Raw genomic sequence first — 13,090 nt, forward strand, 5'->3', positions numbered from 1 at the left:
GAACCATTTATGCCATTCAAAAAGACAACAAAGAAAAAGACGATTGTCTCGATAAACCTTTTTCAAAACTCAAATGTTTCCGTTGGAGTTTTTCCTAAGCGCGCACAGGACTTGATATTCACGCTTTGTTCCATTGTTGAAACGGTGACAAGATGTCACAATACCAGTATCATGCGCCACACTGACGGTCGGCCTAAACTGGATATTTATGTGCGGCTCTCAAGGCCACACACAAAATTCTACCAAAACTCTTTCCAGGTAAATAAAAAAGTCTCATTTCCTAATTGCTGCATTCTCGTGCAGTTATGTTTCAGAAACCTCTTTTCGGAAACTATTCTCATCTGTAGAGAGTATGTATTAATACTTAGGCTTGCAGAAAAAGCTTCAAAGATTTTAAGAATACATGTATATACTTTTGTTATCATTATCCTGCTGTAATACTACTTGACAATAAAGCTAATGAGGTTCTACTGGTAAAATTTGTGTAAAGTTTAACTGAAAAAGCACGAACACCAGTATCGCAAAGTTCCGACTGTGTCTAAGTCTTTTTAAGAATGCAAAATTTTGTAATTGCAAACGAAGTCATAGTAATTTATTCAAGCGTTTCAGATCATGTACTGTTACTTTTTCTACTGACAATTGCGAACCTGGGTGCAGTAGTGATCTAACCAACAACAACATTTCGATGTCACAAAATACACAAAAATCAAATTGCAGAATAAATCTCAACTTTCAGTGCAAATCTATAGTGCAGCATGCAAGTTGAAATTTTCGTTGTACTAGCTGCCAGATATAAGTTCTGTGAAATAATTGTCAGAAGAGAATGGAGAACTTTAAGCTTGTGCTTCTCATTTAAAAGGTATTGTTGGTTTGACATTAATGTCATATGAACATTAGTATGGAGCCTTAATTGCAGTAGGAGGAATGTATGACAAACCAACCTAGGTTTCTCAGATTGATTAATTGAGTTTGACGTCCCTTTTCAACTCCGAAGCTATATGAAACGGGACCTTTTGTTTAAAGTGGAATTCGAAGCGGCTGGTTGAATTGGGGTTTAGCATTTCTTTCAGAATCGAAGCTATATGAGACGTGGACCTAAAGCTTAACATAGGATCCAAGCCACTCCCACTGGGAATCGAATCCATGTTTCCCCAGCCGAAGACTCGAACGCTAACTATATAGCTTGTAAGTGAACATTTTTATGTCACTTACTCGTTATAAGTCAGTTGTATATACTATTATTAGAGATTTGTTTTCTCTGAATTAAAGTGTATATATATGTTTTCAGAAAAGTCTGTTTCTCTCGATTTCCTCGAAGACTACACCCATATCATTTTATTCCGCTGGATGATGTCTATAAATTGGTGTATGCCTCATGTTGGAACAAAATGTTTTCCGTGAAATCCTAGTAATATTGTAAAATTTATGTATAACTCACCACAATAAAAGTATTTAAAAAATGAAGATACCCATTTATTGGATAATACAAAAGAAGCGAGCTTCAGGACTGAGAATTTGCAAGATAAATTGACCAAAGGGACAAAGCGGGTTATCTGCGGTATCATCATTGCGGGACAACATGATACGTAAGTAGCCATTACCAAGAGCAGGAACATGAAAGGTTGTCGCTTCAAGTTTTGGAATTCACGATCAGATTGGGATTCTACATCTTTAGCCAACTTATCTTCGGTTGCTGTACAGATGTACACTTCGAAAGTCGTGGCGAAGCCTACGCTTCAATTCTTCAGTGTTGTTCAATATATCAGCGACACAGTGAAATTCAAATCCATCACTCAAACCTTATCACAGGAATTTGACTTACACCAATGACGAATAGTCTGGCTTTCCTCTAAAAATGTTTACCATCGCAGGGCACACTGTTTGTTTCCAGTTAGTCACACAAAAAATTAATCTACGCTTTCCACTTATGATTCCAAACTCTTATTGATACTTATCATTCCGATGGGAGCTCATGGTTCGGATCACACGTTAAGCTGTAATCCACGTCTCACTTAACCTTTGTGCTGAAAGGGGCGCTACACTCTGAATCAACCATCCAATCGACATCACCAATCACACTATTATTGTCTTCAAAAGTTACCTTTAAAAAAATATACAAATGGGATTATATTTCTATTTTAACACCGCGTAATGATGGGAAAATATTCTTCTCGCTAACCAATCAGAAGATAGGTTAGCAGACCTAAAGCAAGCGAAGAACAATTGGGAGTTCTACGTCTGCAACCAATTAAACTTATAAAGTCTTTAAGGAAGAAAAATCCGCTCTTCCTATTCTTCCCTTCACTCTTTATGTGCATACGAACTCTATTATCGAAGAAAATAACTAAATTGTCATTACTTAATTACATAGGCCTTTCGACAGATACTAGGAAAAAATCAATCAATCGTTACATAAAACAGACTAAGCTAATACTAAATCAAAACTTTCATGCATACAGCCATTCACGATTTAAAACATTGCTAGTTTCTCTCAAATTTTATATTTTACTGTGAATGAGAAAGTAAACTATAACGTGTTATGAATTTATACCACAAGTTAGCGAAATAGGTTCCATTTTTTGTAGCAATCATGTAAACGGTATTTCGTGCAAGCTAAAATTTGGTATTAACCCTATATTGCGCAATTTATTTATTTTTTCGAGAAAAAATATTTAGATGTTTTTCTTACTGCATTCGCGTATCTCAAACGAACTAATAACAAATTTTGACTCACACATTTACCATATGACCTCAGGAGGATTGTGTATTTGAATTAACATTGCGCAATTATGAACCTTATTTGTTCAATTTTTCATTGATATACAATACAGAATTTCTTTTAGACGTGACAAACTTTCTTAATACACATAGTATTGTGCAGATTTTTATAACATGCTGTAGTAAACAATATGTATTTTAAGGTATGCTGAAACACATTACATTTAATCTGGAATTACTAACATATCTTTCATGGATCACACCTATTATGTATAGAATGACAGTAAACAATTTTTCTTTGAAGTGAAACACAATGCCGTAAGACATGTTATTAGCAACTTGGCGAATTCTATAGGACGAACTCCAATACAATCTTGTCCTTGGTATACGAATAATGGACATGAACATTATGGCTCCTATAAATATTTCTAATTCTAACTTAGTTCCAAAGGTTTATATGGGTCCTTCTGGATAGAACATAAATTGCCTTCACGAACGATTAACTCCAGAATATCAGCACTATAAACATTCGAAAATATTCAGTTGGAGATTTGACTTCATTTGGAGAAGACAAACGCGATTTCTATTGCGGTGCCTGAAGAGATGGATCATTTCCTGTTATTCTTTTCCATTGGGGCTGATGACTAGCAGCAGTTGTAGTCTGACTGGAATTGGCATTTACTGTTTCATTTGTAAAACATACGAACGATTCAATCAATTTACTAATCTGTAAGTGTCAATTTCAATTAAATCAATGCAAAATACTCGAGTACAATAATTTTGAACATATCTTCTGATCCATTTGAAGTTTTTAGATTTAGGACGTCATTCTTTATCATCTGAATCCAGAACTCCTTCTAAATCATTATCGCTTACCTGGAGCTGCTCATCCTCATTGTAGTCAGGCGGTATGTATGGCTGAACGAGTCGTTTTTCCGAATATACTTGCAAATCTGTAAAAGTAATATAAAGCTTTTGCAGTCTTCAAAAATCTTTATCGAGCAATAAATTAATAAATAATACAAAACATTAAAAGAAAGGAAAGAGAGAGAAATAGTGAGAGAGATTTTCATAATAACACAATTCGAAATCAATAGAGGAAGATGTCGGAAATGATGTTATGTTTAGTCATTTTTTTCGTGTTCAACTTCGGATTATTTTCATTCATAAGTTGGCAACATTGAAAGCATACGCTGCAAGCAACAATGCTTTCCATGAGCCGACAATAAATTTTCAAATCTAAGATAACAAAATTCAAAAGAAAGAAGGTAAGAAACAAACATTGCCAACTTTCCATTAAACCTATCGAAGAAATTTTTGATTCTTAGTAAAAGAGGTTCGTAGTTGCTCAGTGTTAATCAGAATATACAAACACATTTTGGACGACAAAATACAAAATGAAATTAGTATGATAAGTTACAAGCACTTAAAATAAACAGGAGACACTTACCTTCTAGAAAAATATTTTTTCAAGAAAACGATTCCCTGTTTTCGTCTCCTCTTGCTTCAAAAATAAACAAAGCAATGCATCCACGCACGCTGTATCCGTGCTCGCAACAGAAACTGCTTGGAAACCTCTACTTCCGCAATAGATGTAATTATGAGTGTTCAGAACAGATGGCACGGCATAAAGGAAACAACCTGAAATAGGAGTGACACAATCTACGGTATGACCTTCAAAGTATCACGCTCAACATGGTTTATTAATTTGGATTAACACGGCGCAATATAGGTTAAGTCTATTGTTTTTGAGTTTTTATTTCTGTGTCATTGTACATTGTGCCTATTTAAATGCCTCTTTGTAGGATATATTTCGTTATTTACATATAATTTATAGGTTTATTTTACCGTGTAGTTTTTCTACTAGTAAATTACTAATTATTATTATTATTCTAGAAATGACATAAATCTATTTAACAAGCAAGAAAGATGGCAAGACCTATTTTTCTAAAAGATAGAACGCATTATATTTATACAAGTTATTTGCAAGACCGAATTTAGAAATTGATTGTAATATGGAATAATATTGCTCCAATTTTGTACAAATTTCTGTGTACAAATTTCACTCGTCTGTTTTAAAATGAAAATGGATGGTTATCTCTAATTATCCAAGTGTAGGCTACATAAGAAAACATTTTAATACAGCGAAACCTCCCTTAACGAGTACCTGCATATCACAGATATATTTTTTTTCGGCAAAAATATGTGTATTATTACGGAAAAGAGAGCCCTTTCCTTTTGAAGACTCTCAGATACGGACACAGATAGTCTTCTTTTTTCCCCCAGCTTTTAGTAACTTCTTCATATTGGACGGGAATTACTGGCAGCACCTATTTAGTGCAGAAAATAATTTTTGTACTTTAAAAATAAATCTGCGATACAGACAGTACACAGATAATTCCTTTCCCACAAAATATCTTTGTCATTAGTCAACAACTGATGAGTCCGCACACTGTTCAGTTACAAACCAAACTTGAAATTCTTTTCATAGCCTACAGTAAATTGCTTTCTGGCGGAAGTCCTAGAAAACCTTCAGTGAGTAAGAACAACTGTGGAGAGCCTATCGCATGCCTAAGAATTCTACGCTGAACTTCTTCTCTTTTCTGACAAGTCCTTTCCTCTTTCCCGTGAGAATAGCATCTTTTCCTGCAACTTCAAAGATAAAGAACAAACGTCGTACATGCACACAGAGTACTCACGCCTATAAACACCCCCTATCTCAGCAACACCCCCTACCTCAGAATTTGTTTCTTTATAGGAGATGATTTGTTTCTTTACAGTAATTCGAATACTAACTATATTTAGTACAGGCCCACATGACCTGTGAGTAGTCTAAATTAGTGTAACCTGCCGGTAACATATACCGCTCATTTACCAATAAATAATTATGTCCTATCGGTGAAACAAGTTAATTACTGATATTGGTGAGAACTGTTGTTGAAATAACATTATATTAAAATTATCGGATCAAGATATTAGAAATCGCTCAATCTAATTTCACTATACTGGAAATATGAAAGCTTATGAACTGTTGATTTCTTTAATCGTTAACATTAATCGTATAGCTACTCTTTGTATTGTATTACAGGATCTTGTATTATTCTTTTATGAATTCGAATTGAGTCAAAATCTATTGATATGTTTAACATGGAGACAAGCAACTTATTTTTGGGCTGTATTATGTATTTTGTACTTTATCATTTTTCATCTCTTTTTAATAAGTACTATATGTTCTGTACGTATATTGATGCAGTATGAAAATGCAGTTTTAAAAAATAAATAAATATTAAAAAATAAATATGTAATATATTTTGTCACCGCTTGTTACATAACGCAGGAACTCAACAGTTGTTTATTTTATATTCAAACTTATTCAGAAATTCTAGCGAGTAAACATGAGAAGTACTATTTTTTACTTTTCAGGTGCAGTTCTGTAAGGGCGGTTGAGAGCAAGACAACAGAAGTATCTCAAAATGCTAAAATATATAGGTGTTCATTTTGCTCGAAGCCTTTTCTTTATCAAAGTCGTCTCAAAGTACACGCTCGCACTCATACTGGAGAGAAACCCTTTAAATGTGATATATGTGGGAAAGACTTCGGTGAGAAACGCTTCATGAAGAAGCATCGTTCCGTACATAAACCAGACAAACCTTTCTATTGCACTCAGTGTGGAAGAAGTTTTTCATCTGAAGAGAACTTAGCTGAGCATCGTGTTATTCATTACTTATGACTTAACATATAATTTAAACCATTCAAGTGAATAAAAAAAAAAAAAAAAAAAAAAAAAAAAAAAAAAAAAAAAGGAAAAGGAAAAGGAGAATGCCAATAGTTCGTCCATCCTTGTAGTGTGAGTGTTAGTATGTGGAGTGGTGGTATATGGCGAGCGATAGTGGCAAATAAATTTATATGGTGTTCATCTATGATATTTTTTACGGAGTAAAATACTTTATTGACATGCGTTTCTGGCATTATATCTGTTTATGTTTTCTACATAGTTAATTGTGATTTTTGATGTAGGCAGTGTCATATACATAATATTTTGTTAAGTGATATTCTAAACTTTTGAACAGTATATTATAAAAATATATGAATATACTGTGAAAGAATCTTATTTTCTCTCTCTTCGGGAATCTCTTCTCCAAACATTATCAAACACTTTTCGAGAACGAAGAATACAGCTCAGTTGAATATTTCGCTTGTGCCTTTTCACCGGTAATAATTGTGCCAAGATTGTTAGTAAAACTAAATCGCGAAAGGTAGTATAGATTTCCAGTTTACTGGAAAACTTTTCGCCGATAAAGGACCATAGTCACAGATATTATAATGGAAATAACCACTCAAAGAAAAACAAAAATTCAATAAGAGAAACTTTGTAGTAGATTTTGTTTTATTTTTATTATTGTGGTTGTCTTTCACTCATGGAAAGTTTCCATTGTAGTAAATATATACGTAATATCTCTGTTTATGTAATATAGTTAAATGTACAAATCATAAAGATAGTTTTTAATTTTTTTCAGCAATCTTTACATCATTACATGCTGCAATCTTTACGATGAGCGTACATTTCATTTGGTCATATTTTCAGGATGTACATATATGCTACTAATAAATCTGTAGTAATCATACCTTTTCACGACTTGCGTCTACCCGTTAAAATCTTAAAATAAACTTTTATGAAAGTAAACAACTGCATCAATTATATATATATATATATATATATATATATATATATATATATATATATATATATAAAGATAATCTTTTACATTTTTTCTACAAGATCAGAGTTAAATTTTAAAGCTTTAGATATGCTTTTGGTTGATGCAAGGACTGTAGTAGACTTCAGAAAAACCTTGATACTTCTAACTATGAATTGAAATAAATTATATATTTTTCTTCATTATTAATTGTGTTTCTCATCCTATGCGTGTGTTTCAATCTTATTTTTAAAATATCATAAAGAATTTTCTCAAAGTAATTTCCAAATCCAATCCAGTTCAATCTAGAAGAGATTCTAAGTGTTCTTACGAAGAAAATTATGTGTGATTTCATAATCCTATAAGTAGGGCTAGATATGGACAATACATATAGCATAAAAGAATACTCAATTCATTTCGTATGTTTCATATTATTCTAAATAATCATTCTATGTACTTGTAATTGTTTTATTAAGATTCCTTTGTCTAGATATAGGTTTTGGTCATAATATGGATCAACAATAATGGTTATAGTTTGTCTTAAGCATTTTGTACTGTTATGTTCTTTATACCCAACTCTCTATGCAGTTTCAGAGAATTGTTTCAAATTCAGATAGCCATGTTTAGTTAATTTTTGTTTGATGTGAATAATTCTATTTTCTATAACCTCATAGAGAAAGAGAGATAAATCATGAAAATTTCTTTATCTATATGATACTTAATTCTTGTACGATGTGTGGTCAGTATATCAGCTCCTCTCGCCGTTAATACTTGCTTTTCTAGACGGTGTTCGTTAAGAAAAAGAAAAAGAGAAACCAAGTGTACTCGCTGATCTTATTGAAGATATTAAGTTCCTTATAGTGTTTCAGGTCATAGTTTGATCTTTCATAATAGATGAGAAAATAATCAATTAAAAGAGAGAGAGAGAGTGAGGGAGGATAGAAAGAAGTTAAAGAGGATAAAAAATGTTTTACTGATTCATTGCGAAGTAACATGGGGTAATTTTTTCAGTTATAATTCCTATATCACCTTTTTAAAATGCAATCAGATTAAATGACTATTTAAGAGATGCAAAAACTAAATATTTGGTACCAGAATTGACAACATGTACAAAGAAACTGAAGAACCCGGAGGAAACTCACGCACACGGTGTTTGTCCACCACAAGGTTCACTTGGCGCGAGCTGAGATCGAACCAGGGACCCTATGCACCAGAGATGAACGCTCTACCACTGAGCCACCGCGGTCCCCCAAGAGCTCATTTTGAATAGAAGTGGTGAGTACAACTACACATGTTTCTAGATCCGATAATTATCTCCTTTGTGGCTATGTGATTCCCGTACGCATCATCGGGCGGGAGACCTGCGTTCGATTTCCGGAGGGAGTTCATGTAGTTCGGATCGCTCGTTAGGCTGTAGGTCCACATCTGTTGTTGAAGGGGACGATAGACTTTAATCCATCCATGCAACCATAGATCTGCTAGTAGAGCCAATAAGTCATCATGTAATAGTGGCTTTGAATCCTACCTTTGAAACGTTCTGCTCTTCTTCCTCCTGGTGCGTGTCTGCGTTTACATAGTACTTCGAAGATTCAGGAGAGCAGTGCGTACGCCACTTAAACGAGAGAAAATGACTCCTGATTCTCCTATCACAAGCCCATTCCATTTCATTTTTAATCTAATTGTCCTCCCCCCCTTAAGTTTATTTATTCATTTCTTAGCACAAAATTACATAATAACATTTTTTTGTTTAATTGATTGGCAACATTTCTGCACTGCAGTCTGCATTGTTTACAAAGGGTGCAAAGCTTCGTGAAAATCAGAATAGATATTGTTTCATGTGGCTTCAGTAAAGAAAAGGGACAGTAAACTTCAATCTGTCAATCTGGAGGTCAAAAAATGGACCTCGATCAACTACAGTTCTCTACATTTTCAACTATACTGAATTTGTGAAAACGAATGACATACGTCTGTTTTCTGGTAGAAAGAACCAGCAGATATAAAACTTCGTGCTCTTACACCCAGCGATTAGAAACTTAAATCCGGTTGATTAAAATCCATCATATACGCCTAGGAGTTGAATTTTACGAAGAAATGTGAGAAAAAGAACCGTGCGAAATTCCATTTTATGCAGGATTTCCGAAAATCGAATAGCCAGTTAGTTAGTCATTGGTATATAACCTTTCTACCTGTGTGTCGCCGGGTAATCAGCATTTTGCGTTCCCTTCTCTACATCACCCATGTTAAATTCCTGCAAGTGAACGACAGGTTCGTGTTTTATGAAGCAAAAATTTGAATATATCGAATTTCATACTATTACCCCAACAGTGAAAACAAAGATCTAATATATGCTGAGGCTAATCTGTTTCCTTTCGAACAAGTTGCATGCAACGACACCTGTCAGACAAGGCTTCACAGAGCAACAGAAGTGTACATACGTGTGTATCAATTAGTCTGTCAGTTATAGTATAGCAAAGTGAAAGTGTTGTAGTGGCCAAAATGGTGCCGAAATGGCTTTTTCCATGCAAACTTTTATCAGAATGCTTTGTGGTGGCAGGCCGCTGTTAGTATTATAATTAAACGATATGAACAGCAGCCTTCTCCACAACCCACACAGTATGAAATTACATCCAAAGAGAGCATCAGTGTACAAAAGAAGATCCGATTACATGGCAGCCTGTGAGATTTCATTACTACAGCGTGTTATTGCCAAACAATTGCATGTGCCCCAATCAACAGTGAATTATGCAATCCTTCTCATATTGAGGCTTTAAACAATCCGCGAGGCCAGCGAACGTTCCTTAATATCACAGAAGGCTACGAGCGCCAACTAGTTTGTGACCGTCGGAAATTTGTTGTGACAGTGGACAAAGCGTAAATCTGCCTTAGTGACTGTGGAAAAGTTCAGGCTATCACCTACTGAGAAAGACCGATGTAACTTTGTGTGTGAATGCAAAGAAAGTTTCTCGTAAGATTTTATGGTTGTTACTGGCTTTAGATACGGAGGGAAGCTAAAGATTAGTAACAAAAAATATCGATATCAATACTGCTTACTAGCAAAATTATGTCCTATCACCAGCTTCAACAGACAAAATACCAGCACTCTATTGCGACCACAATTTGTATGGAATTGCACCAGGACAAAATTTCAAGTCACACGGCCAAAACATCGCTACCGACGCAGTTGCAACTGATATCTGTGTATTCTATTCGAGAATATTCCCGTTAAGAGTCCAGATGCTGATTGCATGGATTACTGTACTTTTCATTTCACTAACGGCTCCTTTCATTTCATTAGGTTCGTACGATAATGTCCTCTAGAAAGTCTGTAGAGTGTGAATGGTCTATACCGGTGACCATGATGTAAGCGTGATCGATGGTGGCGAGGTGGAAATCCTAGGTAAGCAACAGCTTTAATTTGTTCGAATAGAAATGGATCAGCGTGTACAAAACTTCTGCGCTGTCCTCATCCTGCATATTACATTTGCAAAATTTGTGCAAGTATATATTTTCATATTCTGTACATAAAAAATGACTTCATGCCCAACGTTTCAAAAGAAAGATTTAATAATTAAATATTTTGAAGTAGGATTCGTCAAAGGTAGGTTGGTAGTATGTTTATAATAGTTTTTAGTTGTCATCGTGTCATATTCTGCAATAAAGAGAATTTATTGTGAATACTCGTAAAGGTTAGTTCATAATTCCACTTCGTCTGTTATAAATAAACATATTGGTTTATAATCTAAGACCCCATGTGCAAACTGGGCAAAATTACGTGTTTTCCCATTGTATTGAGTAAGTTTTAATAGCGGGTTACCAAACTTTTCTATAATATCATGTAACATTAATCATATGCTGATTATACTTATGAACACAGGGTAATATTTTAATTTCAGGTTTGTCAGCGGAAAACCACTTCTTAAAATATATAGTTCTTCCTCTGTTCAAAGTAAGAGTGATGCACAGGAAAAGCCGTTCACTTGTCCCATCTGTTCAAGACGATTCACACGCAAGTCTGATATGAAGAAGCATGTTCAAATTCATACTCCAGACAAACCATTTTATTGCATGGAGTGTAGTAGAAGTTTTCCAACTGAAAAGGACTTAGACGTTCACAAAATAGTGCACTTACTCTAATTAGAACCTTCTACAGATTTCCATAATATATAATTGTCATTTTTCAGCATTATTGTTAGAATTGTGTTTAAATCTAATCGTTTGAATAAATTGAAAACCAGAGTATTCAGAGTGGTTTTTATTTGTATTTTATGCTTTTTTTATTTTAACATACTGAAATATAGTATCCCTCATTGCAATAGCAAACTTAAGACCATTTCAATAGCAGTTTTCAGAACGTTAGAATTGATGGAAAAATGTATTACTGCCGTTTACACGTAACATAGTAGCGAATGATTGAAATGAAAGGTGCTAAAAATGACATAGGGAAGTTTTGAAATGCAAAAGTTTCACCCAAGATATAAATAAAGGTGTTTCAGTAGACGTGGGTACGAAATAGTTTGGAAGTTGGAATCATTAGCTTCATGCATTTCAAATAACTCTGAAGGTAGTAAGTCTAAAGCATTGAACTAAGATTTCGAGTCATAACCTCATATACGCAAGATTCATCTGGCATAATTAGAAACACAGCGGAACAAGTGAGAAAATTAGCTTTATATATATATATATATATATATATATATATATATATATATATAAAATCAACTACGCAGAAAGTAGAGCAGATTGTAGTTTCAATTGAACTACGTATTAAATTACATGGAACTTAAACGTGTTACGTACTTAAGGTTAATGAGATTTCTCATAGAAATAACAGTGACGCTTGATACATTCTACTCAAAAGTGGCAAGTGCACGTCAGAGAATGAATAACATCTGATTGTGAATGGTATTGTTTCCCAAGAACTTTGCACATTTCATAACGAAAGTACGACAGTGAGGACAAATTCGGTGATCAAAACAGGACAACCTCTGCTAATCCATCGTTCAGAAAATTGATGATGCCAATACCCACATACATGAACACTTATATATGCTGACGTTCGAGGGTCGAACTGTATTAATAATCATTATGGTTTGTAACATATCGTCATACAATTATGGTAATGTTTTCGTGCATTCGTACAGAATGTGAAATATCTAAAAGGTAGTTAGTTTAATTAAGATGTATTTAAATGAATCCCAAAGTGAAGTCCGAGTAGAAAAATTCTTGTCTACGAGCTTTCATGTCGAGAATGGTCTGAAACAAAGAGATAAATTGCCGCCATTATTATTCAACTTTGTTCTGAAATACGCTACAAGGAAAATCAAAGATAGCAACCAGGGCCTAGAGTTGAATAATATTCACCAGGTTATGGCGTATGCTAATGATGTAAGTGTGATAGGGAATTAAAGAAGAACAATAGAAAGCAATGCAAAGATCTTATTAAACGCTTGCAGGGACATGGATTTAGAAGTAAATGTAGAGGAAACTAAATACGTGTAAGTTTGTCGAGATCGTAATACTGCAAATTATGATATGTTAAAATACCAAATAATACTTTCGACAAAGTGGATAGTTTCAAATATGTAGGATCAATATTTACAGACAAAAATCATATCCACGAAGAAATTAAATGCCGACTGAAAGCAGGGAATTCGTTTATTATTCAGTTCAAAATA

The sequence above is a fragment of the Thermobia domestica genome, chromosome 3, assembly GCF_964235325.1.
Source record: "Thermobia domestica chromosome 3, izTheDome1.hap1.1, whole genome shotgun sequence".
Classification (NCBI taxonomy): Eukaryota; Metazoa; Arthropoda; class Insecta; order Zygentoma; family Lepismatidae; genus Thermobia; species Thermobia domestica.